Source organism: Choloepus didactylus, chromosome 11 (assembly GCF_015220235.1).
Source record: "Choloepus didactylus isolate mChoDid1 chromosome 11, mChoDid1.pri, whole genome shotgun sequence".
NCBI classification, from domain to species: domain Eukaryota; kingdom Metazoa; phylum Chordata; class Mammalia; order Pilosa; family Megalonychidae; genus Choloepus; species Choloepus didactylus.
This window is the reverse complement of record NC_051317.1, coordinates 71,798,982-71,825,899: the sequence shown is the minus strand read 5'-3', so window position 1 is coordinate 71,825,899 and position 26,918 is coordinate 71,798,982. Positions and strand designations below refer to the sequence as shown.

Sequence of the window (26,918 nt, the reverse complement as noted above, 5' to 3'; positions counted from 1 at the left end):
TCTGCTGTTATGTGTCTCCATTGTGTTTTTCATTTATTCTATTGTGACTTTCATTCCTGTAAGTTCTGTCATTTGTTTTTTCAAGTTTATAAATTCTTCCTTATATGGTCACCCAGTGTCTTCTTTATAACTTTCATCTCTTTTGTCACATTTTGTTTCAACTCACTGATTTGATTTAGAAGATTTGTTTGAATATCTTTAATCAGTTGTTTCAACTCCTGAATCTCAGTTGAGGTGTTAGTTTGTTCCGTTGACTGGGCCATATCTTCATGTTTCCTGGTGTGGCTCATGATTTTTTGCTGTCTAGGCATCTGATTTTCTTGATTAGTTTATTCTGGAGGTTGTTTTCTCTCTTTTATCTAGGGCTTTCTTGTTGGTTGTCTTTGATCTCTACCATTTCTTTGTTTCACTGGCCAGTTGTCAGATTGGCTCTGTCTCCTTGTCTTCTCCCCCAAAATTAGGTAACCATGGCCTGACACAGGAATAGGAGTTAGGCATTGGGCACCCCAGCAAGTTCACTGAGTGTGGTAATACAAATCTGCTTTCTGCCAGCTAGCAAGACATAGGTTTTTTAGAGCCCTGCTTTAACAGTTGGGTCTTCTGTATTTCTCAGCCAAAATAGGGCTGGGCTTCCATACAGAGCATGTAGACCAGCTATTGTCATCCTAAGAAAGGGTCTGTAGTATCTTTAAAAATTTTTTTTCAATTCCTTTGCACCATCCAGACTGTCCATCAGAAGGTGCTGTTCAGTAACTTAATTGACCTCAGAAGCTGCTTTGCCGCTGAGCACAGGCTGCCTCTACACAAATGAGCTGAAACTGCAGGATTCCTATGCCCTCATTTTGCCAGCCAAAATCTGGCTCGATGTGGAGTTCCACCTGTGACAAAGTACTTCCTCAGCTGACCCAGTACTCCAGCCATCCCCCAGGCAAAGAAACAGCCATTGGCTGCTGCTTCCCTGAAGGATGGGGAAAAGGCTTTCAGACCCAGGGCTGGAAACATAGTCTCTGTCTATATTTTCTCAGTCTCTTTGTCCCTCACTGACTTGGGCCTTGAGTTGTCCTCCCCAGTCCCCTGGGTCTTCAAACTGTGGGGGTGTATCTCACTGCTGTGAGAGATTTTGTAGCCTGTGTCGGTGGTGGGAAGGGTCCCGCCTGCTGATTCTGTGCCTTTCCCATAAGAGCTCAAGTGAGGGGGAGAGAAGAGGGCCTGCTGGTCCTGGATGGAAGATTCCTACCTGATATTCTCCTTTTTCTTCAATTTGGCCTTTGCAGGGTCCTTCTCCAGTCTATATCCTCTTCCAGAATTTCAAACTATTCAGAATTTTCCTCTTTTAATTGAATCTCTGGAGAGAAGTTTTCAGTAGCTGCTTACATTGCCAAGTTGACAATGTCACCCCCTCAAAATTTCTTACATTTATTCAAATAATATGTTACATTTCTTTTATTACTTTATGTTCTTGTATAACTTCTCTTACACTGGTTGCTTCTACTCTTTCTGTTATTCTATGACAAAGGTTAATCTTTCTTCTAGGCTTATTTTCTGAGTTTTTCTATTCAGGTGTCAGCCTCCAAGCTTAGCAGCTTGTGCTGAAGGTAAGGAAATGGAGCGTAAACAAGCCTGCAGCAGGCTCAGTGATAAGAATCTCTTAAAAATGGCCATCTAGAATGTCTTCATGATTTTTTTTTTCCTGGACCCTCTAGTCAGCAATAATCACTCCCTACTCAATAAACATTTATTGAAGAAGGAATGAACTAACTTACCAATTTGCTAATGGTTACATTTAGGTATGATTTAGTATAGGTACTTTTTTAAGAAAATTGAAAATACCCCAACATTTACTTGAATTATCTCAGAAAATTTATTTTACTCCACATTTCTAAGGCTGTGGCTAATCTCTATTGGCTGTGAGAGTTCCCAGCCCCAACCTCTTGTGTAGGGGAAAGCTTAGTCCAAATTCTATCACCCAACTGAGAATTGCTACAGGACTGCTTTCTCATCCTTGCCTCACCCAAAGGATCAGCTAAGCCCAAGAACCCATGCCCAGGCCTTACTCCATTCCTGCTCTCTGAGACACCCCTGGACACTATTGAGCCATGACTTGTTCTCTGCTTTCTCAGCTTCCCAAGTCTCCTGATTTGGGCTCTGGGATTTACAATTGAGTTTTAGACTTGCTACCTTTACTCTTAAGACATCTGATGCCCTCAGGAATTTGACACAGAGGGAGGAATCAGATAAAATTACCAGGTGAGCTCAGGCTTTATCTTGGATTACATACCCTGCACCCACAAATTAAATTTCTTGCACAATGGCCCTGAAGCAGTTGTCTAGCCTTAATGGCCAGGGACACAGTTAATAGGATTAGATCGAATAAAGAAGTTTTATAGTTTTGCAAATGTTGCTATGGGTTTATGTTGAGGGTGACTTGCATGTTGCTTGCTAGGCAGCTAACAAGCCAACTGGAAAAAAAGTGAACCCTTATCTCACTTCTGTGCCAAAAGAAACTCCAAATAGATTAGTTAATTAAATGTAAATTAAATGAAACCAGAAAATGTGAGAAAAAACATTGAAAACTTTTTTATAATCTAAGAGTAGGGAAGGCATAAAGGAAAACATTAATTTGACTGCCAAAAAAATATAACTTTCTGTTTGCCAAAAAGTATCATAAACCACCCCCCACCCTCCACCTCCACTTCACCCCCAAATCAAATGATTAACTGGTAGGGAAAAATTTCCAACATATATGATAGAAAAAGAGCTAATTTTCTAAATATATAAAGAATTTTGATGAATTGATAAGAAAAATACAAATATCCCAAAAGGAAAATTGTAGAGACCCTGAGCAGACATTTTACAGTAAAGAAAATATAAGTGGCTCTATAATATATAAAAAGATGCTCAACTTCATTCACAACTAACGAAATGCATATAAAAACCACACTGGAATTAGATTTTTCACATATTATGTTTGGAAACTACAAAAAATTTGATAATGGCACTGGTGAGAGAGGTGTGAGAAATAGGCCAGTTATTCACTGCTACTGAAAGTGTAAATCGGCACAGTTGACTTGGAGGACAATTTGGCTAGAGCTATCAAATTACAAGTGCACATATCCTTTGACTTAGCAATTCCACTTCTAAAATTTATCTTGGGATTGGAGTAAGAAAAGGGGTACTTTTCACTATTTACTCTTTTATATGATTTAGATTTTTCCATGTACATATATTACCTTTATAAAAGAAAACAATTTGAAATGTTTAATGTGTTTCCACCTTGCACAGTTGGCATGCAATAAATTTGCTTTACTTTTGGTTATATAGGGAAATTACCATTCTTGATTCTCTAATATCTAACGGGTTGCTTTTAAAGTCAAAATAAAATTAGGGACTTGTGGTTAAATACACAGAATTTAATACTTTCATTTATTTCTACTTCCTTCCAAAATCCCATGAAATGAAAGAATAGAAAGCAAAAGGTATAAACCCACAAGGACAAAGTGTAAGAGAGGAGAGAGCAGCAGACAAGAGATGTCAACACATTTTGAAGAGAGAGAAAGCAAATTGAGGAGTTGTGAACATGGCAAAGGTGGCATGCCAACATGAGGGCATGTCACGGAGATTCACCTTTCTGAACTCTCTAAAGACTTTAAACTATCAAGTACTGAGGCAAGACCAAAAACAGGAGCTGTTTGAAAGGGGAGCAAAAACAGACCCAGGCCTTTCCCTCCACAAAACCAGGTGGTTACTTTTGCTGCCCTCCCCACAGCCTGATCAGGGACACTCGGCACAGGAGAGGGGATTAAGTAAAACTCTGAATTATGGAATTCCTGGTTTCCTTCTTCCTTCATTAGGAGTTTCCAGAATGGAGGGAAACAAGCATAAAACTCCAGGCAGGGGATTTTTCTTATGGATAAACTAAAATAGCTCAAGAGCAAAGACTTTCTAAAACTTATATTTGGAGGTTCTCCAACAATGAAGAAAAGCTGCTTTACCATTTATGGTGCAATCCTCCAGGTGCCAGCTTCCAGCACGTGTAGAAAGCTCCCAGTCAGATCTTAGGGCCATTTTCTACAGAGTGGAGGGACAACCAAGAAGTACCAGACACCTGAGAAAAAGGTCCAAAATTAAGAAAGAAACCAAACTTAACCAAAACAGTAGTAACCAAAAGGAACTTGAAAGAAACAGAGAGTAGTGTAGGAAGAAGACAAAAGATAAAAGATTGCACCTATAAAACAAGAATAAAATGAAAACAAAAAAACAAAAAAACAAAAAAACAACCCAGAGAACAAAAGCCAGCTCCCTTAAAAATTAAAATTAAAGAGATAAAAACAGAGAAGAAAACACAGAACTGGGTATTCAATTCTAACAGTCTGACATCTAATTATTAAAATTGCCAGTCACACAATTAGACTCCCAATGAAGTAAAACACATGGTATCTATTGTGCTTGAATTGCCAGCACAATCTCAAAATTATAAAAACAGTAAAGAATGAGGAAAAACTCTCGATTCTTACATATTCTAATAGAATAAAATAAAGTAGAAGAAAAAATCTAACAGGAGAGATAAATCCTGTTTGTGTTTGTGTCTGGGAATGTGTGAATACTCATTTTTACTTTGTAGAATGCGTTTTTTTCCTAAAGACTTCTCTTGGATGTCTAGAAAAACCAAATTCTGATTACTGGTTGTGAGGTGACCATAAATATTATATATTTTGTTTACTTTCCAGTGTTGTCCCAAAGTGTCAACCCACATCATGTTGAAAAAACAAATAATATAAATTATGACATAACAAATTGCAGATGAGATGAACTGTCCCCTCTTCTCGGATGTACAGTTTTTTGTTTTGTTTCAGTTTTTTGCTTTTTGCTCTTTTGATTCTGACCAGTTTTTTTTTGTTTTTTTTGTTTTTTTTTTTAATCATTTTATTGAGATATATTCACATACCACGCAGTCATACAAAACAAATCGTACTTTCGATTGTTTACAGTACCATTACATAGTTGTACATTCATCACCTAAATCAATCCCTGACACCTTCATTAGCACACACACAAAAATAACAAGAATAATAATTAGAGTGAAAAAGAGCAATTGAAGTAAAAAAGAACACTGGGTACCTTTGTCTGTTTGTTTCCTTCCCCTATTTTTCTACTCATCCATCCATAAACTAGACAAAGTGGAGTGTGGTCCTTATGGCTTTCCCAATCCCATTGTCACCCCTCATAAGCTACATTTTTATACATCTGTCTTCGAGATTCATGGGTTCTGGGTTGTAGTTTGATAGTTTCAGGTATCCACCACCAGCTACCCCAATTCTTTAGAACCTAAAAAGGGTTGTCTAAAGTGTGCGTAAGAGTGTCCACCAGAGTGACCTCTTGGCTCGTTTTGGAATCTCTCTGCCACTGAAGCTTATTTCATTTCCTTTCACATCCCCCTTTTGGTCAAGAAGATGTTCTCCGTCCCACGATGCCGGGTCTACATTCCTCCCCGGGAGTCATATTCCACGTTGCCAGGGAGATTCACTCCCCTGGGTGTCTGATCCCATGTAGGGGGGAGGGCAGTGATTTCACCTTTCAAGTTGGCTTAGCCAGAGAGAGAGGGCCACATCTGAGCAACAAAGAGGCATTCAGGAGGAGACTCTTAGGCACAATTATAGGGAGGCCTAGCCTCTCCTTTGCAGCAACCGTCTTCCCAAGGGTAAAACTTATGGTAGAGGGCTCAACCCATCAAACCACCAGTCCCCTATGTCTGTGGGATTCTGACCAGTTTTATAGGCAGTAATGAGAGTTTAGAAAATGAGCAAATCAAAAATATGGAGTCACATCATTGCAGATCAAAGCCCTGGAGGAGGTGCTATGGTCCTTAATTATTAGCTTGCTGTTGCTACATAGCAATACATTAAATAAGATTAAAGAAAACACCTTACTTGGTAATTTATTTTCTTGACTTGCAGCCCACTGTGAAAATAATATCAAAGAAAACCATCTCACCTTTGTTCTCTTTGTCTGAATTTAAATTACAAAACTTCTGGGCAAGGCTGTCAGACAACCTCTGCATAGGTTGGCAGGCCAGACATGGGTTTGCTTAGAGGAAAAGCTGGGTTTTGTCTTTATGTGGCTACAAAATGCAGTGACAGTCAAACCTTGATTGTAATCCACCTCAGGCATGGTGCACCCTCAGGGAGACTCATTGCAGACAGTGGGGGAAATTTTAAGCAAAAGGAAAATCAGTGTGAACCGGTTCAGTCCTGGTGATGGACGACAGTGATAGGAACACTGACTACATCTTGCCCCACTTTCTCTCACAGGCTTCTTTTCCCAGCCACTGGGCCCAAGACTCTCCCACCTCCTATGGAACCAAGTACTTGCCACCCATTGCAGTCTGCCTAGTTCAGCTGTTCCCATACTGTATTGTATGGTATCCGAGGTTTCCCTGGACATCAGGGTCACAGGCTCTGATGCCCACGAGAGCTGTGCCGGTGTTCAATACCAATGAAGCAGGCCCACTGCAGTGCCCAGGCCCACCTGACCAGGCTGCCTACGCTCGGCTCCAGCCAAGGCAGCTGCGCCAGAGTACAGGTCTAGTTTGGCTAAACATTTGAATTCTTTAAAAGATGCTGGAAGCCAAGAATTACTTTGGTGAACAATCAGAATTTTTAAATGGTGCATCAAATGTTTAACTCAGTGTTCCCCAAGTTTACTGACCTATCGAATTCATTCTCATGGGGCGCACTTTCCTGTCATTGGCATTTTTCCTACCACTCTGACCTCATAGTTGGACAAAGCTATAAAAAAGCCAGTTGAATGTTGAGTAAATATCAGTAGGAATTTAGGTTCTACCTGGAAGATCATGAAAACAATTCAGTGTAACTTTAAGTTAAAATTTTATTTGTAAATAGCATTGGAGTGTAAGAGAGCTTGGAGTTTACCCTATTTAAATGTTTAAGTTGTTGTATTTACAGGAATTATTAAGTATTTTGGAAGTTTTTAAGTTACTCAAAGTACTTTACAACATTCTTATACCGAGTGAAAGAAGCCTTATCCAAAAGAGTTCATAAAGTATGACTGGATGAACATGAAGTTCTAGAACAGGAAAAACTTATCTGTGGTGGAAAACAAAATCAGAACACTGGTTATCTTTGTAGGAATAGAGGTCAGATTGACTAGGCAGGGGTTGACATGACAGTAATTTATGGAGTGAAGGTTAACAGCCTGTAACTTGACGGGTTTGGTTACATAGGTATACATGAACATGTTTGCTAAAACTCATCGCTTAAGATATGTGTATTTCATTGTATGTAAATATTAAGTAAAAATGAATAAACTAAAAATATTGAACTAAAAAAGTACTTTAAAAGGAAATTAAATTATAAAAACAGTTTAAAATGTTTAAAAGGGTTTAATTAACTAAGTTTTAAAATGGCATCCAACATTAATCTTTAAAAATGATCATTACACAAAATGATATGTGTGAAATTTGCTTCAAAATAATCAGGGGTGGATGGCGTGGAAGGAGATTGAAATGAAACAAGATTATTAAGTTGAATTAATAATTTTGAGGTTGGATGATGAGCACATGTAGGTTTTAAATGTTCTTTGCACTAGTTTTGTATATGTTTAAAATTTTTCTATAACATCATTTTTAAAAACAGTTGTTAAAAATTTGCTAGATCAATAAATATAATGCCCATAATTTTAAATGCTAGGCATTTGACAACAGGTAACAGTACCTGTTAAATGAATGAATGAATGATTTATCACGGCAATGTTGTCAGGAGAGATATTGTCATTCTTTTTTCAAAAATTAAAAAAAAACAACCTAAGGGTGGCTGAAGTTAAGAAAGTTGTCCAAGAGTTTCTTGACTCCATGAGGATGTATATTTAAGTAAGCATTACAGCATGTTAAACCAAGAACTTCAAACATACGAGGAGGAGAATGGAGTCATAGTCCCATAGAGACATGGCAAGAACTCAGGCTCTTCCTCTAAAAAGCTTTTAAATTCATTTACAGTTCCTTTCCAAAACGCAAATCTTCCCACCTTCTCTGAGGAAATATACCTTCCTCCAACCAAATATAGAGTGGAATTAAGATACAGGATGGAATCATGTATTGAATCACAAGCAGATGGCCCTGAGCAGAAAAAAATGTTTTCTTCATCTTCTCAGAAACAACTAATTTAGGAAACACAATGCAGAGTACTCATGTCTATTTGTAGTTTGTGGTTTATTTTTAGGGGATTAAAAGTACTTGCAAGTCAAAGCAGAAACTGCTCTTTGCCTATATTCTAACTTTCTTCAGCTCTAATGTAGTATGCTCCCTAAACAAGTGAAGGACCTTTGAGTGATGGCCTCAGAAGATGTTAGGAAAAAAATGTTTTCCTTTTCTGTTTGAACAGAACCCAGGAAAGTCTATCATGTCAGCAGGCTGGAGGGCTATGGTAATGGGTGTAGAAAACAGGGTTGCAGAACAAAAGCTCTTATTTTTGCCACCACAAAGGGTTCAAATGAATTTGAAATTTTTATTAAGAGCCTCTCATACCTTATAAATGATACCTTTACACAGTATAAACAATATATCTGAGATTCTTAAATATTTACCCAGAACATGGGGTAAGTTAGGGGTAGCAATGGCTGGGAACAGGAGAGGTTATTAAAGTATTAAAAAATTAAGTGTTTCAGCATTTAATAATATTTTGAGTTAACAAAAGAGAGAATTTATTTAAAATATCTTTGTAGGTATGGAAATTTAATATTTGCTAGAGATAGCATTTCAAACCACTGGGCAAAAGATAAATGATCCAATACATGGTGCTTGCAGAAGCTCTCCCACCACCCCAGATTCTGCATCAGATGCCCCCATTCTTTGTCATGGATAATTATATTTTCTTAAATTAATATAAAGTGCTATGCAAACACAGAGGCTCACCTCTCTCCTAGTATACGATTGCAAGACAGACCTACCATATAGAAATTCTGGAGTCACGACTGGGTGTTGGGACAAACCACATGAATTGTGTATGTGTGTCTTTATTTGTATATGCATAGAAAAGGTTCTGGCAGAATACTGATTGAAGTAGTGGGTAATATCTCACCACAGGGAGTGGGCAGTACAGAATTGAGGTACAGTAAAAGGAGACATGGTAGAGGCTGTTAGTCATGCCTTACGTTCTTTCTTTCTGGTGGTTCTCAGCCTTGACCCATGTCAAAATCACCTGGGAGCTTTTTGAAAATACAGAAGCCCTTGGCCTACCCTCAATTGATTTAACTGCTCGAGAGGGGCTCCAGTAAATATTTCTGTTGTTTGTTTTTAAGTTTCTCAGGTGATTTTATTGTGCAACCAGATTTGAAAACCACTATTTTTATAACAGAAACTTTAGCTGGTGTTCCAGTTTGCTAAACCTGCTGGAAATGCAATATGCCAGAAATGGATGGCTTTTAACAATGGGGGTTTATTAGTTCAAAAATTTACACTTCTAAGGCCATGAAAACGTCCCACTGAAGGCATCAAGAAGTAGATACCTTTTCTGAAGAAAAGCCTATGGCATCTGGGGTTCCTCTGTCACATGGGCAGGCACATGGCCAGTCTGCTTGTGCTCTTCCAATTTAGCTTCTGGTTTCTGTGGTTTTTTCCAAAATGTCTCTGGGCTTCTGTCTTAGCTCCTCCCCAGGGCAAACTCTGAATTACATATTTTAGCTTCTCTTCAAAATGTCTCTCTCAGTTTCTTGTTTCTCCCGGGGTGTTTCTGTCTAAACTGTCTCCCTGAGCTCTCTTAAAGGACTCCAGTAAAGGATTAAGACCCACCTTGAATTGGGTAGGTCACATCTCCATGGAAACAACCTAATCAAAAGGTCCCACCCACAATAGTTCTGCCCCACAAGACTGAATTAAAAGAACATGGTTTTTCTGGGGTACATAACAGCTCCAAAATAGCACAGCTGGGTTCATGACTATCTGACTGAAGACTATATTTCCTAGTCTCCCTGGGAAATGGCTAGGTTTGGTCATGTGTCCAAGTTCTGGCCACACGCTGAGTGGAAGTGAGAAATGCAACTTTTGAGTCTTGCCCTTAAAAGGAAAGAAGCATGCTCTCCCTTCCTTATTCCGATCTTTTTTTCTGGCTAGAAGATGGCTGTGGTGGTATAAATGCCATCAAGATGGAAGCCATGTATTGAGAATGGCAGAGCCATAAGAGAAAAGAAGCCTGGGTCCCCATCTTGCCATACTCATCATATCTGCCTTGGATTGCTTACTTACAGGTTATGACGTGAGAGAATGAGATTCTATGTTCTTTAAGTCTCTGTTATCTTGGCCTTTGTTATAGAAGCCTAATGTTTATACAAAGGGATTTTCATTTCTTATTTCATATGTGTCAGTATTGTTTAAAGTTATGATTACTTTTATAATTTAAAAATTATATATATGCTATAAATATGTATGTACATATATAGATATTTAGTTCAAGAATACCAATTATAGAACTTCAGATTTTGGTTTTCTGATCCCTCAAAATATCTCAATTTTTTTATACTTTAATGCAACTCAAATTCACAATTATTTGTTGAGGACTGGTTATGAGAGAAAACAAAGTGATACAAATAAGCATGTTTGTTTTACAAAGTACCATATTCACTTGTAACAAATTAATTTCAACAACACAACACCATCCATACTTTTCAAGTAATACTGTTAATCTGAATTTCATTGGTCTGAAGTTTTATTTGTATTTAACCTGGCGTGATAGTTAAATTCATGTGTCAACTTGGCTAAATTATGACATCTATTCGTTTGGTCAAGCAAACACTGGCCTGATTGTTACTGTGAGGATATTTCATGCATTTAAATTATTGGTCAGTTGATTGCACCTCTGGTTGATTACATCTATAATCAACAGAAGAGATTACCTTCAGCAATGAGGGAAGTCTCATCCAAACAGCTGAATCCTTAAAGGGAGAACTGATGATTTCAATAGTCAGAAAGAAGAATTTCTATCTCTGTTTCAGCTAGCTGGCTTCTCGAATCCATCGAAATCTTCATTGGAGTTCCCAAATTGTGACCTGCCCTATGGAATTTGGACTTATCAATCCCCACAGTCTTATGAGCCAATTCCTATAATAAACCTTATAATACACACACACACACACACACACACACACACACACACACACACTTATATCCTGTCAGTTCTGTTTCCCTGGAGAGCCCTAACACATTTGATAAAATTTGGTTTTGCTTTGTAATAGTATACAAGCTATAAGGAAAAGGAATTTATATGAAGTTTTATATTTGTACAATTTTAAAAATCTAATGTAAAAAATTTATTTATAGTAAAATAATTTAAGTCACAACCAGAGAGATTTTTATTCCTTTGGAAGTTATCAGTACACCACAATTTGAAACACTGCTTTGAGGGAGATGCTCCCAAATCAAACAACCAAATGGTGTCATGGAATGAGCACCGACTTGGGTCAGAACTAGGTTATGGTTAGACTTTCCCACTGAATGTCTGTGTGACCTTGAGCAAGTTCTTTCTCCTCTCTGGGCGTCAGTTCTTGACCAGCATGTAAAAGTCTACACATCTTTCCAGCCCTGGCCTTCTGGGATTCTAGCTTTAACACTGGGGAGTTAATTCTAAAATATCTGTGAAAAAACCTCCTGAAGTCCAAGTGTCACACTGCCCCCTTCTGGACATAATGGTACTTACATGGATAAGATTATTAAAAACCTGTAAGTCCAAGTGGACATTCTGAAATATCATGGCCCAATTTCCTTTCTGCCTCACAAATAATTTAGAAAATCAGATTTGAAGGTATTCTAATAGAAGTAGTAGAAGACAACTCCAGAAAAGGAGAAGAGCAAAAGGTATCAAAAGATCAGCATCAATGGTAGGGCTGGATTTAGGAGAGCTTTGGACCCAGCTTTATCTCCATCTATTCTTCCAGTAAATATTTTTAATTGCTCTTTAACAAGGGCCTACTATGTGTCAGGAGGCAATTCCTTTTTTTTTTAACCAATTAAAAAAAAATCTTCCTAATAACTCTTTCAGCCAGGCCTAGAATATCTGTGTTCCTAATGGCCCCTGCTTATTCACACAATTTTGTCCTTTTTCTTCTCTTTCTAAATGCTCCCCATCCTGTAAAGATGGCTTCTGTCCCATTTTCTTGTGCAAGACTGCTTTAACTATTCCACACCACATTCATATTTCCCTCTGCTACTTTCCTCTGGCTCTTGAAATCTGTACCCCAATCTGGCCTTTGACTTCATATTTTTTTTCTATTTCTATTGTGTCTCAATCCCTCTGACAAGCTCTTCTTGAGAGCAAGACCCATATACTGGGCATCATGTCCATTCCCCTATATTCCACCATCACAGAGCACAGGGCTGAGTACACTGTGCTCAACAACTGAGAAGATGACTTTAACTTCTCTCTTGTGCTACACTCACTTCCTCTTTAGGGGAAATCACCTGTACTTTGGGGTGTAATCACTAATATTGACTTTACTATAGGAGAACCAAGCTTTTGATTTTCTTTTGACTTGCTTCTCTCTAAGATAAATGATAAACTTTGGTAATAGCAACACATCCTTCCAGCTTGAGCTAAAAACCTTGACTCTTCTTTTTCTTTCATACCTCACATTCAGTCTGTCAGCAATTCCTGCTGACTCTAGCTGCAAAAATCATCTAGAACACAATTACCGCTCATTCCATCGTTACCATCCTGCCACCATCATGTTTTAACAACCTCTATAACTAGTCTCAGAGCTTCTTTCCTGCCTCCCTCCAGTCCTCAGGGTCTGTTTATAAATAGAGCAGTCAGGGAGATCCTTCTAAACAATGTAAGATGATGTCATCACTTTACTCAAACTCCTTTGATGGTTTCCCACATCACTGGGAGTAAAAGCAAAAAGTCTTTAAATGGCCTTCAAGATTCTGAACACTTCGACCCCTTTCCTCTCTGACCTTTTCTTCTACCACTCTCCTCCTCACTCACTACACTTCTGCCACATGGTTCTCCATGCCCTTCCTTGAAGGCACACAGGCATGTCCTACCTATATCTGCAAACTCCTACTTATCCTGTAAGGATCGGTTCAAGTGTTACCTCTTTCAAGAAACTTCCCCCACTCATCCACCACAAACTTAGTGGAGTCCTTTACTGTACTTCCAACATCTGCACCTTGAGGTGTGATATTCTTCACCACTTTGTAGTTATGACGTATGTTAGGCTGTCTTTCAAATCAGACTGTAAACTCCTTAAGGGTGGTGATCATGTTTGATTTATTTAGACTGTATTTCCAGGAGCTACAGAAAGAAACTCACACTTATCTGGTCAATTGCTTTTCTGCCAAGGCACCAAGCCAATTCAATGGAGAAAGGAAATGGTGCTGGATCAACTGTATATCTATGAAAATAAACACTTAACTTCAACCTCTATCTAACAATATTCATGAAATTAAATTTGAGATGGATCACTGAGTTAAATATAAAACCTAGGACCATAAAGTTTCTAAGAGAGTAGATAAAAGAAATCTCCAGGACTTCGGAATTGGCCAAGTTTTTTGGCTAGGTACAAAAAACACAAATCATAAAAGGGAAAAAAATTAGTAAGTTTAACTTCACCGAAGTTAAAATTTTCTATCAAAAGAAACCATTAAGAAAACCAATAGGCAAATCACAGACTAGGTTATATATCCAGAGCTCTAAACAGTATTGGACATACAAAAAATGCTCAATTCAATATTTGTTGAACAAATTTATATGTAACCTGAGTTTTTTCTACCATAGCACACTGCTATTCTAATGGGTACAGCCAGCAAAGATGTCAACAGCGTGTGATTGTTGAGTGAGCAGAGAGGAAATCTATTGTATCAAAGGAAGGAAAGGTATCAAGGTTAGTTAACAGAAATAAAATGTGTTAAGTCAGCAAATTGAGGAGGATGTAGACAGGTCACCCAGACCTATAAAGAATTAAATAAAATAATGTGGGTAACTGTAGAACAATCACATAAGTAAATTAGCAAAAACACAGCTGGAATTTCTCCAAATGGAATATACTACATATGCCTCATTCTTAGTTGCCTCAGTAATACTAATGAAAGTGAGAAACACACAACTAAATGCTGTAACTAGCAAACAAAGGTGGAGTGACAGGTGGTCTATGTAGCTATTACGAGGACCTGGGGGGGGTGGTGGATTTTATCATAGATAATTAAGTTGGGTCATGAAAGGAAGAATTTTAGTTAGTTAAAAAGGTTAAACTGATCCTGCACACTTGAGACAGCTTTTGGGTGTGGTATATGCCCACGCTGATAATATATCCTGGTTGGCCTAAGACAATCCAAGTGTTTCCCCAAGTAGTTAATAGTAGCTCCTTCTTTATTCTCAAAAGTGTCCTTGTTTGGATAGCATATGATGTGATCACCCTGCTTATATGTGTTGGTTTTTCCTCTTACTTTGGATAGTCAGTGAGGATAAATAATCATGTAGCTGCATATCCATTGTGCCCTTTGTTTTGTCTGTTAACATTATTCCCTGGAAGAAACCTCAGACCAAGAAAAACTGAGTGTTCATTCTCCTAATGACCAGTTTAAAACTGGTTTGAAATTGGAACAATTGTATGCCCTGGTGTTTAGATTGCTTTCCCTGCTCCTTACTGTAAGCAGGTGAGTGGAAGTAGAACCATGAGCCTTCAATGCAATTATTTTGAATAAACATAGTTCTTTTTACTCCTAAAACCACCAAATAAATATATGTATTTATTTCTTTTTATTTTTTACAAAATATATTTTAAGCAATATTCTTTTTTAAAAAAAAATTTTATTGAGTTTGATCACAAACCATACAATTATCCAAAGATCCAAAGTGTACAATCAATTGTCCATGGTACCATCATACAGCTACTCATCCATCACCACAATTTTTTTAAATTTTTATAACATTTTCATTACTCCAGAAAAGAAATAAAGACAAAGAAAAAAAAAAAGGAAATTCAAATCCTCCCATACCCCTAACTCCCCCCCACCCCATTATTGATTCATACTTTTGGTATAGCACATTTGTTACTGTTGATGAAAGAATGTTAAAATACTACTAACTGTAGTACATAGTTTGCAATAGGTATATATATTTTTTCCTATATGCCCCTCTATTATTAACTTCTAGTTATAGTATCATACATATGTTCTAGTTCATGAGAGAGATTTCTAATATTTGTACAGTTAATCACAGACATTGTCCACCACAAGATTCACTGCTTTATACATTCCCATCTTTTAACCTCCAGCTTTCCTTCTGGTGACATGCATGACTCTGAGCTTACCCTTTCCACCACCTGCACACACCATTCAGCACTGTTAATTATTCTCACAATGTGCTACTATCACCTCTGCCCATTTCCAAACTTTTAAGTTCACCCTAGTTGAACATTCTGCTCATAATAAGCAACCACTCCCCCTTCTTTAGCCTGGTTCTATATCCTGGTAACTTATATTTCATGTCTATGAGTTTACATATTATAATTAGTTCATATCAGTGAGACCCTGCAATATTTGTCTTTATGTGTCTGTCTTATTTAATGCCCTCAAGGTTTCTTCATCAACCTATTTTTTTAAAGATGGTTTTGTTCATACACCATACATTCTGTCCTAAGTAAAAAATCGTTGGTTCCCTGTAAAGTGACGTTTTATGTATTCAGCACCATCACCACTATCCATATAAGGACATCTCCATTTCTTCCACAAAGAAAGGGGATGAGTCAAAGAAGGTAGAGGGACAAAAGAAAAAGAAAAAAGAAAGAAAGAGAGAGAGAGGGAGTGGGAGAGAGGGAGAGAAAGAGAGGAGGGAGGGAGGGAGGGGGAGAGAGAGAGAGAGAGAGAGAGAGAGAGAGAGAGAGTGAGAGAGAGGGAGAGAGAGAGAAACCTGACAGCTAGATAGCAACAAAAGGAAAGATAGCATTAAAAACTAAAGTAGAGTAAAGAGTCAGACAACATCACCAATGCCAGGAGTCCCATACCCTACCCCTATGCCCCCACCCCCCGTATGCATTTAGTTTTGGTATATTGCCTACGTTATATTAAAGGAAGCATAATACAATGTTTCTGTTAATTATAGTCTCTAGTTTGAATTGATAGTATTTTTTCCCCAATCTCACCCTATTTTTAAACTTGAAATGTTGACATTCATTTGTTCTATCTCATGTAAAAACATACTTGTACCTTTTATTACAATCATTGAGCACCCTAAGTTTCCCTGAGTTATGCAGTCCCAGTCTTTACCTTTGGTTTTTTTTCTGGTGTCCCACATGGTCCCAACCTTCCTCTTTCAACCATGCTCATAGTCATCTTTGTTCAGTATACTTACATTGTTGTGCTACTATCTCCCAAAATTGTTTTCCAAACCTCTCACTCCTGTCTTTTCCTCTCTGTCTGCAGTGCTTCCTTTAGTGTTTCCCGTAGAGCAGGTATCTTGTTCACAAACTCTGTCATTGTCTGTTTGTCAGAGAATATTTTAAACTCTCCCTCATATTTGAAGGACAGTTTTGCCAGATACAGGATTCTTGGTTGGTGGTTTTTCTCTTTCGGTATCTTAAATATATCACACCACTTCCTTCTTGCCTTCATGGTTTCAATTGAGAAATCCACACATAGTCTTATCAAGCTTCCTTTGTATGTGATGGATCGCTTTTCTCTTGCTGCTTTCAGGATTCTCTCTTTGTCTTTGACGTTTGATAATCTGATTATTAAATGTCTTGGCGTAGGCCTATTCATATCTATCCTGTTTGGGGTACGCTGTGCTTCTTGGATCCGTAATTTTATGTCTTTCATAAGAGATGGGAAATTTTCCTTGATCATTTTCTCTATTATTGCTTCTGCCCCCTTTCCCTTCTCTTCTTCTGGGACACCAATGACATGTACTTTCCTGCATTTCATTTTGTCCTTAAGTTCCCAGAGACGTTGCTCATATTTTTCCATTATTTTCTCTATCTGTTCTTTTGTGTGTAGGCTTTCAGGTGCCTTGTTCTCCAATTCTTGAGTGTTTTCTTCTGCCTCTTGAGATCTACTGTTGTGTGTTTCCATTGTGTCTTTCATCTCTTGTGTTGTGCCTTTCATTTCCATAGATTCTGCCAGTTGTTTTTTCGAACTTTCAATTTCTACCTTATGTATGCCCAGTGTTTTCATTGTATGCTTCATCTCTTTTGCCATATCTTCCCTAAACTTTTTGAATTGATTTAGCATTAGTTGTTTAAATTCCTGTATCTCAGTTGAAGTGTAAGTTCATTCCTTTGACTGGGCCATAGCTTCTTTTTTCTTAGTATAGGTTGTAGTTTTCTGTTGTCTAGGCATCAGGTTTCCTTGGTTACCCCAATCAGGTTTTCCCAGACCAGAATGGGCTCAGGTCTTGGAAGGAGGGAATAGTATCCAGTTTCCTTGAGGGTGTCTTAGAAGATTGGTGCACCCTGTGATACCTCAGATCACTGTGCTTTTCTGCCCAGCAGGTGGTGCCTGTCAGCCTGTAACTCCAGACTGGTGTAAAGAGGTGTGGCCCATGGCTGTTTTCCCCCAGTCTCTGGGGTCTCGTTCTGAATGGAAGGCAGGTAGTAGAGCTGGGCCCCACCCCTTTCCTCTTAAGGGAGATAACCCCCCCCTAGGAAGAGGTAATTAGCATTTGAATAAACTTTCTGCCTGTGCTATCTCCACCCTTGTCTGGGACAGAGCACTGGGAACTGAAAATGGCTGAGGCTTTCTCCACTGAGCCAAAAAAGGGACAGAAAGTCCCCTTCAGGGCCAGTCTGTGGCCACCCTCTGGCTCTCCAAGGTCAGTCATCACCAAAAGCCTCTCTCTGCTTGTTGGGGATTTGTAGCTTGTATTGGGCAGTCCACACTTGTTTAATTAAAACCCCAGCTGGAGCTCAGCTGAGCTATATTTTCTTGCTGGGAGAGTGCTGCTGTCTAGTACTGAGAGGCTTTGCAGTTCAGGCCATGGGGGGAGGGGGCTCCTGGCTTGGATCTGCAGTTTTTACTTATAGATTTTATGCTGCAATCTCAGGCATTCCTCCCAATTCAGGTTGGTGTATGATGAGTGGATGGTCACATTTGTCCCCCCACAGTTATTCCAGATTATTTACTAGTTGTTCCTGTTTGTTTATTAGTTGTTCCAGGGGGATAAACTAGCTTCCACTCCTCTCTATGCTGCCATCTTCTTCCATCTTCCAATATTCTCTTTTAAAGACATGGAAACTGAAGCATGAAATAATCCAGTTAAACAACTTGCCTGCAATTATTCAGGGTAAAGGGTTTAGATGAGACTCTTATTTATGATCAATATATATTCAGTTCACCGTTACTACCATTGCCATTACCATCATTCATTAATACACTTACTAAATGTCTATTATGTGCCATTACCCCTCTCTCCCAGTGATAGGGTTATTGAAGACCCATTGTCCTAGGCACCCACTGTGTGTGTGTGTGTGTGTGTGTGTGTGTGTGTGTGTGTGTGAGACTTAAATAGGCATTCTGCTTCTGAGGTAAGAATGTTAAGAACCAATGATCAATGTTTGAAGTACATTCTATGTTCTACTAAGAAAATTAACTAGAAAGGACCCATAGTTCACAAAAAGACAAATTTTAATTGCACAAGTGAATTGCACTTCAGGGGCCTAACACAATACAAATAGGTTATGGAACATTGAAAGCAAGGTGGAGTTGGGGCTGTGTGGGGGTATAGATTCTTTCATTCAATGATGGAAATAAAAGTAATACATTCAACCTTTCTACTGTATCTTTTTATTTTTTATTTTTTTATTTTTTTAAATTCAGTTTTATTGAAATATATTCACAAACCACACAGTCATCCATGGTATACAATCAACTGTTCACAGTATGATCATATAGTTATGCGTTCATCACCACATCTATTTCTGAACATTTTCCTTACATCAGAAAGAATCAGAATAAGAATAAAAAATAAAAGTGAAAAGAGAATACCCAAACCATCCCCCCATCTCACCCTATTTGTCATTTAGTTTTTACTCCCATTTTTCTACTGATTTTTTTTCAATTTTTTAACTTTGTTTATCAAAAAATTAAAAACAAACAGGCAAACAACAACCAAAAAAACCCCACAACATTTCAAACAAAGCAATGGATTAAGGAAAACAAATAACCTAAAATAATTACTTTGCTTCCAATATGTTCCTACCATACCCCAAGAAAATTAATAAACCATGTCCAAACAGAGGAGTAAGAAAAACAAATAATCTAAAATAACTACATTGCTTCCAACATGTTCCTACCATACCCCAAGAAAATTAACAACCCCTAAGAAAACAAAGGAATAAGAGAAAAAAAAACCTAAAATAACTCTATTGCTTCCAACATGATCTTACTATATCCAAGAAAGTTTACAAACCATAATCATTCCTGAGCATTCCCATAACATTCAGATTACCCTCCATAGTTTATCTGTTCTTATTAGATTATCATTCCCCCTCCACTAATTGGTATCTCTAGGTCCCCTACATTCTACAGTATAAAACATTGTACATTTTTCACAGAATTCACATTAGTGGTAACATACAATATCTCTCTTTTTGTCCCTGGCTTATTTTGCTCAGCATTATGCCTTTTTTTTTTTTTTTTAATCTTCATTTTATTGAGATATATTCATATACCACGCAGTCATACAAAACAAATCGTACTTTCGATTGTTCACAGTACCATTACATAGTTGTACATTCATCACCCAGATCAATCCCTGACACCTTCATTAGCACACACACAAGAATAACAAGAATAATAATTAGCGTGAAAAAGAGCAATTGAAGTAAAAAAGAACACTGGGTACCTTTGTCTGTTTGTTTCCTTCCCCTATTTTTCTACTCATCCATCCATAAACTAGACAAAGTGGAGTGTGGTCCTTATGGCTTTCCCAATCCCATTGTCACCCCTCATAAGCTACATTTTTATACAACTGTCTTCGAGATTCATGGGTTCTGGGTTGTAGTTTGATAGTTTCAGGTATCCACCACCAGCTACCCCAATTCTTTAGAACCTAAAAAGGGTTGTCTAAAGTGTGCGTAAGAGTGCCCACCAGAGTGACCTCTCGGCTCCTTTTGGATTCTCTCTGCCACTGGAGCTTATTTCATTTCCTTTCACAGCCCCCTTTTGGTCAAGAAGATGTTCTCCATCCCACGATGCCAGGTCTACATTCCTCCCCGGGAGTCATATTCCACGTTGCCAGGGAGATTCACTCCCCTGGGTGTCTGATCCCACGTAGGGGGGAGGGCAGTGATTTCACCTTTCAAGTTGGCTTAGCTAGAGAGACAGGGCCACATCTGAGCAACGAAGAGGCATTCGGGAGGAGGCTCTTAGGCACAACCATAGGGAGGCCTAGCCTCTCCTTTGCAGCAACCGTCTTCCCAAGGGTAAAACCTGTGGTAGAGGGCTCAACCCATCAAACCACCAGTCCCCTATGTCTGTGGTCATGTTAGCAACCATGGAGGTGGGGTAGGCGAATACCCCTGCATTCTCCACAGGCTCCTCAAGGGGGCACTGCATCTTTTTTTTTTTTCCTTGTTTTTTTTTTTTTTTTTTTTAACTTTCCCTTCTTTTTTAAATCAACTGTATGAAAAAAAAGTAAAAAAGAGAACAAACATACAATAAAAGAACATTTTAAAGAGACCATAACAAGGGAGTAAAAAAAAAGACAACTAACCTAAGATAACTGCTTAACTTCCAACATGTTCCTACTTTACCCCAAGAAAGTTACCTAATATAGCAACATTTCTGTGAACTTGCTCCTACTATATCCATCAGAAATTAACAGACCATAGTCATTCCTGGGCATCCCCAGAACGTTAAATACCTTATCTGTTCTTCTTGGATTATTGTTCCCCCTTCCTTAATTGCTCTCTATTGCTAGTTCTCCTACATTCTACATTATAAGCCATTTGTTTTATATTTTTCAAAGTTCACATCAGTGGTAGCATATAATATTTCTCTTTTTGTGCCTGGCTTATTTCGCTCAGCATTATGTCTTCAAGGTTCATCCATGTTGTCATATGTTTCACGAGATCGTTCCTTCTTACTGCCGCGTAGTATTCCATCGTGTGTATATACCACATTTTATTTATCCACTCATCTGTTGAAGGACATTTGGGTTGTTTCCATCTTTTGGCAATTGTGAATAATGCTGCTATGAACATTGGCGTGCAGATATCTGTTCGTGTCACTGCTTTCCGATCTTCCGGGTATATACCGAGAAGTGCAATCGCTGGGTCGAATGGTAACTCTATATCTAGTTTTCTAAGGAACTGCCAGACTGACTTCCAGAGTGGCTGAACCATTATACAGTCCCACCAACAATGAATAAGAGTTCCAATTTCTCCACATCCCCTCCAGCATTTGTAGTTTCCTGTTTGTTTAATGGCAGCCATTCTAACCGGTGTTAGATGGTATCTCATTGTGGTCTTAATTTGCATCTCTCTAATAGCTAGTGAAGCTGAACATTTTTTCATGTGTTTCTTGGCCATTTGTAGTTCCTCTTCAGAGAACTGTCTTTTCATATCTTTTGCCCATTTTATAATTGGGCCGACTGTACTATTGTCATTGAGTTGTAGGATTTCTTTATATATGCAAGATATCAGTCTTTTGTCAGATACATGGTTTCCAAAATTTTTTTCCCATTGAGTTGGCTGCCTCTTTACCTTTTTGAGAAATTCCTTTGAGGTGCAGAAACTTCTAAGCTTGAGGAGTTCCCATTTATCTATTTTTTCTTTTGTTGCTTGTGCTTTGGGTGTAAAGTCTAGGAAGTGGCCGCCTAATACAAGGTCTTGAAGATGTTTTCCTACATTATCTTCTAGGAGTTTTATGGTACTTTCTTTTATATTGAGATCTTTGGTCCATTTTGAGTTAATTTTTGTGTAGGGGGTGAGGTAGGGGTCCTCTTTAATTCTTTTGGATATGGATATCCAACTCTCCCAGCCCCATTTGTTGAAAAGACCATTATGACTCAGTTCAGTGACTTTGGGGGCCTTATCAAAGATCAGTCGGCCATAGATCTGAGGGTCTATCTCCGAATTCTCAATTCGATTCCATTGATCTATATGTCTATCTTTGTGCCAGTACCATGCTGTTTTGGTAACTGTGGCTTTATAATAAGCTTCAAAGTCAGGGAGTGTAAGTCCTCCCACTTCGTTTTTCTTTTTTAGAGTGTCTTTAGCAATTCGAGGCATCTTCCCTTTCCAAATAAATTTGATAACTAGCTTTTCCAAGTCTGCAAAGTAGGTTGTTGGAATTTTGATTGGGATTGCATTGAATCTGTAGATGAGTTTGGGTAGAATTGACATCTTAATGACATTTAGTCTTCCTATCCATGAACATGGAATATTTTTCCATCTTTTAAGGTCCCCTTCTATTTCTTTTAGTAGAGTTATGTAGTTTTCTTTGTATAGGTCTTTTACATCTTTGTTTAAGTTGATTCCTAGGTACTTGATTTTTTTAGTTGCTATTGAAAATGGTATCTTTTTCTTGAGTGTCTCTTCAGTTTGTTCATTTCTAGCATATAGAAACATTACTGACTTATGTGCATTAACCTTGTATCCCGCTACTTTGCTAAATTTGTTTATTAGCTCTAGTAGCTGTATCGTCGATTTCTCAGGGTTTTCTAGATATAAGATCATATCATCTGCAAACAATGACAGTTTTACTTCTTCTTTTCCAATTTGGATGCCTTTTATTTCTCTGTCTTGCCGGATTGCCCTGGCTAGCACTTCCAGCACAATGTTGAATAACAGTGGTGATAGCGGGAATCCTTGTCTTGTGCCTGATCTTAGAGGGAAGGCTTTCAGTCTCTCTCCATTGAGTACTATGCTGGCTGTGGGTTTTTCATATATGCTCTTTATCATGTTGAGGAAGTTTCCTTCAATTCCTACCTTTTGAAGTGTTTTTATCAAAAAGGGATGTTGGATTTTGTCAAATGCTTTTTCAGCATCTATTGAGATGATCAATTGATTTTTCCGTTTTGACTTGTTAATGTGTTGTAATACATTGATTGATTTTCTTATGTTGAACCATCCTTGCATGCCTGGAATAAACCCCACTTGGTCATGGTGTATGATTTTTTTTAATGTGTCTTTGGATTCGATTTGCAAGTATTTTGTTGAGGATTTTTGCATCTATATTCATTAGGGAGATTGGCCGGTAGTTTTCCTTTTTTGTAACATCTTTGCCTGGTTTTGGTATTAGATTGATGTTAGCTTCATAAAATGAGTTAGGTAGTGTTCCATTTTCTTCAATGTTTTGAAAGAGTTTGAGTAAGATTGGTGTCAGTTCTTTCTGGAAAGTTTGGTAGAATTCCCCTGTGAAGCCATCTGGCCCTGGGCATTTATTTGTGGGAAGATTTTTGATGACTGATTGGATCTCTTTGCTTGTGATGGGTTGGTTGAGGTCTTCTATTTCTTCTCTGGTCAGTCTAGGTTGTTCATATGTTTCCAGGAAATTGTCCATTTCCTCTACATTATCCAGTTTGTTGCCATACAGTTGTTCATAGTATCCTCTTATAATTTTTTTAATTTCTTCAGGATCTGCAGTTATGTCACCTTTTTCATTCATTATTTTGTTTATATGGGTCTTCTCTCTTTTTGATTTTGTCAGTCTAGCTAGGGGCTTGTCAATCTTGTTGATCTTCTCAAAGAACCAACTTTTGGTGATATTTATCCTCTCTATTGTTTTTTTGTTCTCTATGTCATTTATTTCTGCTTTAATCCTTGTTATTTCTTTTCTTCTACTTGGTTTAGGATTGGTTTGCTGTTCATTTTCTAGCTTCTTCAGTTGATCCATTAGTTCTTTGATTTTGGCTCTTTCTTCCTTTTTAATATATGCGTTTAGTGCTATAAATTTCCCCCTTAGCACTGCTTTTGCTGCATCCCATAGGTTTTGGTATGTTGTGTTCTCATTTTCATTCATCTCTATATATTTAGCAATTTCTCTTGCTATTTCTTCTTTAACCCACTGATTGTTTAGGAGTGTGTTGTTTAACCTCCAGGTATTTGTGAATTTTCTAAGTCTCTGATGGTTATTGACTTCTAATTGTATTCCATTGTGGTCAGAGAATGTGCTTTGAATAATTTCAATCTTTTTAAATTTATTGAGGCTTGTTTTGTGTCCCAGCATATGATCTATTCTGGAGAAAGTTCCATGAGCACTAGAAAAGTATGTGTATCCTGGTGATTTGGGATGTAATGTCCTGTATATGTCTGTTAAATCTAATTCATTTATCAGATTGTTTAGGTTTTCAATTTCCTTATTGGTCTTCTGTCTGGTTGATCTATCTATAGGAGAGAGTGATGTGTTGAAGTCTCCCACAATTATTGTGGAAACATCGATTGCTTCCTTTAGTTTTGCCAGTGTTTCTCTCATGTATTTTGTGGCACCTTCGTTGGGTGCATAGACATTTATGATTGTTATTTCTTCTTGCTGAATTGCCCCTTTTATTAGTACGTAGTGGCCTTCTTTGTCTCTCAAAACATCCCTGCATTTGAAGTCTATTTTATCTGAGATTAATATTGCTACACCTGCTTTCTTTTGGCTGTAGCTTGCATGAAATATTTTTTCCATCCTTTCACTTTCAGTTTCTTTGTGTCCCTGTGTCTAAGATGAGTCTCTTGTATGCAACATATTGATGGTTCATTTTTTTTGATCCATTCTGCGAATCTACATCTTTTAATTGGGGAGTCTAATCCATTTACATTCAACGTTATAACCGTGAAGGCATTTCTTGAATCAGCCATCTTATCCTTTGGTTTATGTTTGTCATATTTTTCCCCTCTGTCTATTAATATCCTTTATTGTACCCATACCGAATCTCTTTAGTACTGAACCTTTCTCCAAGTCTCTCTGTCCTGTCTTTGTTTCTCTGTCTGTAGGGCTCCCTTGAGTATCTCCAGTAGGGCAGGTCTCTTGTTAGCAAATTCTCTCAGCATTTGTTTGTCCGTGAAAAATTTAAGCTCTTCCTCAAATTTGAAGGAGAGCTTTGCTGGATAAAGTATTCTTGGCTGGAAATTTTTCTCACTCAGAATTTTAAATATATTGTGCCACTGCCTTCTCGCCTCCATGGTGGCTGCTGAGTAGTCACTACTTAGTCTTATGCTGTTTCCTTTGTATGTGGTGAATTGCTTTTCTCTTGCTGCTTTCAGAACTTGCTCCTTCTCTTCTGTGTTTGACAGTGTGATCAGTATATGTGTTGGAGTGGGTTTATTTGGATTTATTCTATTTGGAGTTCGCTGAGCATTTATGATTTGTGTATTTATGTTGTTTAGAAGATTTGGGAAGTTTTCCCCAACAATTTCTTTGATTACTCTTCCTAGACCTTTACCCTTTTCTTCCCCTTCTGGGACACCAATGAGTCTTATATTTGGACGTTTCATATTATCTATCATATCCCTGAGGTCCATTTCGATTTTTTCAATTTTTTTCCCCATTCTTTCTTTTATGCTTTCATTTTCCATTCTGTCATCTTCCAGGTCACTGATTCGTTGTTCAACTTCCTCTAGTCTTGTACTATGAGTGTCCAGAATCTTTTTAATTTGGTCAACAGTTTCTTTAATTTCCATAAGATCATCCATTTTTTTATTTAGTCTTGCAATGTCTTCTTTATGCTCTTCTAGGGTCTTCTTGATTTCCTTTATCTCCCGTACTATGGTCTCATTGTTCATCTTTAGTTCTTTGAGTAGCTGCTCTAGGTGCTGTGTCTCTTCTGGTCTTTTGATTTGGGTGCTTGGGCTTGGGTTATCCATATCATCTGGTTTTTTCATATGCTTTATAATTTTCTGTTGTTTTTGGCCTCGTGGCATTTGCTGAACTTGATAGGGTTCTTTTAGGATTTGTAGACCAATTGAAGTCCTTATCTCTAATTTATCAGATCTACAGCTTCATGGAGTACACTTTCTCTAACTAACCAGCAGGTGGCGTCCATGAGCCACCTGTTCTCCACAAGCCAGTTCTCCCCTGCTTAGCCTTTTTGGTGAGTGGGGGAGTGAGTCTTGTGGGGTCCAATTGGTGTACCAAGCTTGCGTGTGTAGTTGGTGTTGCCTGCCCTGTATATGGGGCGTGTTTCTGGGCAGTCAGGGAGGGGGGGGGTGGCCCTAACAATCAAATCTCCCTGGTGATCCTAGAGTTTTAAAGCTGCTGCAATAGTCTAATCCTTCAGTTCAGTGCTGCCACAGTTTGTCTCTGCCACTGACCCTCAAGTCCTTGGTATTGGCGTATGGCTCCTGAGACTTGCAAGTGGGCCCCTCTTCTAGGCCATGCACCCCGGGTCCTCTGTTGAGGGATGACTGTGCTATGTCACAGGTGAGTGCCGTCCCCCCAGGGCAGTTCTGGGCTGCTGGGCTGTGTAGGGAGGCTCCCAGTCTGCTGAAATGATGGCTGAATGGGGCTTTGTTAATTCACACTGCTCTACCTTCCCAACTCTGGGACAATCAGCTGAGGTTGCAGGGAAGGCTAATGTCCACGCCCAGTTTTGTGGTGTGTGCCTGTTATCTGAAGCACTTCCGTCACACTGGGTTGTTTGGGGCAGTTCTGGGCTATGGGGCTGGCGATGGGCAGGAGTGTTTCCTGTCCACCAGGATGATGGCTGTGAGCGGACACCCCCCTTTTCTTGGGAAGTTGTGGTGTTTAGTGAATTTTCTCAGCCACTGGATTATTGCGTTTTGTCTCAGAGCTCTCCTAGTTCTGCTCCTGACTTGACCTGCCCAAATAGCAAGTCTTTGAAGCTTTCTGTATTGGGCTTCTTAGAGTAATTGTTTTAGAAAAAGAAAAAAGGATTAAAAAAAAAAAAACAACAAAAAAAACGGGCCCATCTCAGAGATCTAATGGGTTATTGAAATGCTAAGAGACAAAGCAACCAGGGCCATTAAGGAAA

The 26,918-nt window shown here is 38.4% G+C and overlaps 1 protein-coding gene and 1 pseudogene across 2 annotated transcripts in view; one reads left to right on the top strand and one right to left on the bottom strand.

The window, feature by feature from the left end:
• NIM1K (NIM1 serine/threonine protein kinase) overlaps window positions 1-26,918 on the bottom strand; it is a 97,130-nt gene that overhangs the window by 24,419 nt on the left and 45,793 nt on the right. The gene's annotated exons all lie outside the window — the stretch shown is intronic.
• The window catches only part of LOC119506049, a 39,992-nt pseudogene continuing 19,328 nt past the window's right edge, over window positions 6,255-26,918 (top strand).